Raw genomic sequence first — 4590 nt, 5'->3', positions numbered from 1 at the left:
TACGTCACCACGCAACAAGCCACGCCTCGCGCAGGGCACAGGACTTCGAATCCAAGGTTCCCTTACCTCACGGCCACGCCCCTTCGAGTGAGTGGGCGCGAGGAGGAGCTCTTCTCAGTCCCGCGAGGGAGACGGCGCGTGAGGGTTGTCGTAAGGCAAGCGGGAGAGGGAAGGAAGCTGCGTCGCCGCCGCCGCTGACGCCTCGCAAGCGAATAATGGTGCTTGGGAGATGGGGCTTATTGCCCCACAAAGGTGCTGCTTGCTCTTTGAAGAACGTAGGAACTGCCGCTCTTGTCTCCAGTCCTTTCCGTCGCGCGCCCATTCCGTCGCGCGCACAGCACAAATTCCCGGAAACGTGACAGAACAAACTTGGCTCGTTAGAATGCACCACATCCCCGTTTCTGATCTCGCTAGAGGGTCCAATCCGACCCCGTGGATAAATTTGCTACTGCCAACAGTCAGGCAATTAATTGCCCGCGAAAGCATTTAGCTCTACTGCCTGTTAATCCACTGACCGTGTTACTTTTGAGCTCTAAGGCTGTTGGTGCTCGATAATAATAATAAAAAATTATTATTCCTCGGGGCTGGGAATTCTGTGGCGCTTCACTCTGCCCGGTTGCACGATGCGGCGCTATGACACATAGAATATATCAGCCTTTCAGACAAAAGCAAGCCCTTGGTTTACCACCAGTTCCGAAAAAGATGCTAAATACACAATGGAAAAGGCGACGGGGACCAGTTTCTTCTCTACAAAACCTCCAGTGGAAACCTCACCCGCAGAATAAGCTAGGCCCTTTCTTTTCCCAGCTCGGTCAGTATTCTTTCAGCAGACCGGAAAGGAAGATTATAGAAGAGGGAGCCTTTGTTCACCTACTGGAGCAGAGGAATTGGATCGTAAACTCTCATCTCCGATTCACAGCGCCTATGGCCACATGGGCAAGCTGCCTTTAAGGTGGAAGCACATCGGAAAGAACCCTATCTATTTTATACTTGGTATTTCTCATGTATATATATGATATATATGGGTGGGGGAAGAGAAGGCTCGACTTTTAAGCAGGTCAATCGTTTAGCACTCCTTTTCTTCCACATATTCTGAAACAGGGGGTCAATGTTACCTACAAAAACACGGGCACACCTAAGCATAGCCTTAGTTAAATGTAAAGGTAAGGTAAAGGACCCCTGGATGGTTAAGTCCAGTCAAAGGCGATTATGGGCTGTGATGCTCACCTCGCTTTCAGGCCGAGAGAGCTGGCGTTTGTCCACAGACAGCTTTCTGGGTCATGTGGCTAGCATGACTAAACCACTTCTGGTGTGATAGGACACCATAACTGAGTGCCAGAGTGCATTGAAATGCCATTTACCTTCCCACTGCAGCGGTAACTACTTGTACTGGTATGCTTTCAAATTGCTGGGTTGGCAGAAGCTGCGACGGATCAATGGGAGCTTACCCCATCGCACGGATTCAAGTACCCTCAGACAACACAGCTCATCTTACAGAAGTGGCCATTTAGTAGCAGGAGAAGATCACAAGGTTGCCTATGAACTGTGTTAAAAGTATTGCTAGCTTTAGAAGAGAAATGGGATGACCTTCTGCGTAATTCAAGAAAGGTGGCATCTGGGCTGCTTTCCAAACTACAGCTACAGCAGTCAGCAGCTATTTCTTATGCAAAGGAAAGTGGCAGCTTACAACAAAACCCACAAGTTACTTCGGCATTTAGAACATTTGGGCTGCTTTCCTACATCCAGTTACTTGAGAGTAAGCTGGAGTAGTGGTTAGTGTGTTAACAGTGCTATTTTTCTATATGTAAAAAAGAGGTGCTTGAACTCACAACAAACGCCTCCCTTGTTTCTCTTATAATAGCAATAGCGCCCACCTGAGAGTTACTGGAACTGAGTTATGGCTGGGGGGAAAAGCCCCGAGTGTCAGTCAAATTAGGACCAGGTTCCAAGTCCCAACCTGGCCAAAAAAATGTGTGCAGCAGTAGCAGTCACACCAAACTGAATGACATTTGACCAGTCACTGTCTTGACCCAACTATCTCACAGGGCTGTTGGAAAGATGAAATGGGGAAGAAAAAAACATTGAGCTCCTTGGAGGAAAGGAGGGATCTAAATGCAATAAATAAGGCCCATTAATTTATTTGTACCCGAGCGTACAAATAAAAGAGGACTGTCATGTGTACTCAGAAACAGTGGTGGTGGTGGATTAGAGATAGGAATTCATGTTAATGAGGTAGGTTACCTGTAATACTGGAATAGAACACTAATGCACCTATCATAGGAACTTTGGGAGCTGCCATATACTGAAGCAGATCATTAGTCCATCTAATTCAGTAATGTTTATGTTCACTGTGTGCTCTCCCACTTACAAATGCCGCTATATAATGGGGAAAACGTTACCTAATCAAAGTTAGGCAGATAAGTTATGTAGGCTTTTTGTGTGTGATTTACAGTAGTTGTAACTTCCCTCACATATACAAAAGTTAACTTCTAGTGAAGTCCATAAATTGAAGCTTAGCATATACAGTACATGTCATAGGACCACAAAGAGATACAGTAATCACCTTTATAACTAAACAGTCTGCAGGAAATGAGAGAACCTGGTCTGGAGCTGTGAGACAGCTTTATCCACAAGATTCTACAATAAATTAACAGATAAATGCTAATCATAGCCTATGTTCAGACAAATTTTCAAATATGTAAAGAACACGATTGAACAATTATTCTGCTCCCCTCTCTCCAGCCAGCACCTAGCTCTAATCAAACAGGTTTGTCATGCTCCGTTACTTTGTGGTGACAAAAGCAGACCCTAGGAAAGCCAAGTATGATTTGCAATATACTGTACTATACAAAAAACATGCCGATGAGTGGTCCATCACAAAGGAGTAAAAGGAGTGTTCTGCTCTCAAGGAAAGAGAGGGGAACAAGTAATGGTTCATCCCAGGCATGCCAATCATGTATATGCACAGGCAAGCTTAGTCTCAGTAGAGTATCAGCTGTTTTGGCAGGGACCTGTTTTAACCTATATAACTTGCTAAATTTGAATCCCCGTGACAGGGTAAGCTCCCGTTGCTCGGTCCCAGTTCCTGCCCACCTAGCAGTTCAAAATTACATCAAAGTGCAAGTAGATAAATAGGTACCGCTCCAGCGGGAAGGTAAACAGCGTTTCCGTGCGCTGCTCTGGTTCGCCAGAAGCGGCTTAGTCATGCTGGCCACATGACCCGGAAGCTGTACGCTGGCTCCCTTAGCCAGTAACACAAGAGATGAGTGCCGCAACCCCAGAGTCGGACACGATTGGACCTAATGGTCAGGGGTCCCTTTACCTTTAACCTGCTAACTATGAGAATGTCCACTGTTCAATTGCAAAGATGATTTTGGTATAAATGCAAAAGCTGCCCTCATGGAGGTAGAATATGGGGTGGGAATTACTACTCCTTAATGTGAATTGGGAATTAACCGATTACTACTGCTCTGAACTATGGCTGCAGCTACTTAAGGGAGGATCGCTCACTCTATCTCAGCCTGATTGTCATGTATTAATTGGTAATTCCTTCATGCAACTTTCTATTGTTACCATTTTATTCAGTGATAAACCATTAAAGTGCTTATTGGGGAAAAAACAATTTGTGGTGAAATATAAGAATGGGAAGTTGCATGAATTAAAAATAATGGTATCAATATTCATATAGGAAGCTTCCTTATACCAGGTCAAACTATTTGTCCATGTAGTACTGTGCTGCCTCCTCCGATTTGCAGCAGCCCTCCAGAGCCTTGACTGAGACAGAACCATTTAACTGGAAATACCAGGGATTGAATCTGGGCTGTTGTGTGTGCAAAAACATGTGCTCTGCCACCAAGTGTCAATGCAAAGATAACTTCTAAGTAGTATCAAGTCAAAATAGTGAGATATTCAGTTGAATGTGTCATATTCTCTTTTAAAGCCATCCATGGTGATGATCACCACTCCATCTTGTGGGAGCAAGTTCCATAGTTATTTGTGCTGTGTGAAGCAGTACTTTTATTTTTGTCTGTACTGAATCTTCCACTATTATAACTTCATAAGGATGACCTTCTCCACACCATGCATAATCTTATACACCTAAATTATACCCCAGCTTTTCTCTAAACTAAAAAGCCCTGAATGCTGTAACCTTTCCTTTTAAGGACTTGGTTAATTTTGGTTGTCCTTTTCTGAACTTTTCCCAGCTCTATAATATCTTGAAATGAGGAAACCAGAACTGTATGCAGTACTCAAAGTGTGGTTGCAGTTTTATTTCCAACTCATTTCCTAACGATCCCTGGTATGGAACCTTTGGTATCGGCCACAAGCCCGACTACGTCACTGCTCATCCTGGCTCTAGATTATCAATGAATGCTTTTGATATAGAAACTAGAATTAATATTTATTCCTCTCTTTCAACCACACAGCAGAGATAATTTATTTCCCTTGTATAGCAGCTCTGGCATTAGCGAGTGTGGGATGTGTGTGTCCTAGACAGCAGTCAGTCGACTGTTCTTCTAACATGAGCAATAATGTGACCACATTGTTAGACAGCACATGTTTTGGAGCCAACTAAATGTAAGATACTAG

Source organism: Lacerta agilis, chromosome 2 (assembly GCF_009819535.1).
Source record: "Lacerta agilis isolate rLacAgi1 chromosome 2, rLacAgi1.pri, whole genome shotgun sequence".
NCBI classification, from domain to species: domain Eukaryota; kingdom Metazoa; phylum Chordata; class Lepidosauria; order Squamata; family Lacertidae; genus Lacerta; species Lacerta agilis.
Note: the sequence above shows the minus strand (reverse complement) of the source record.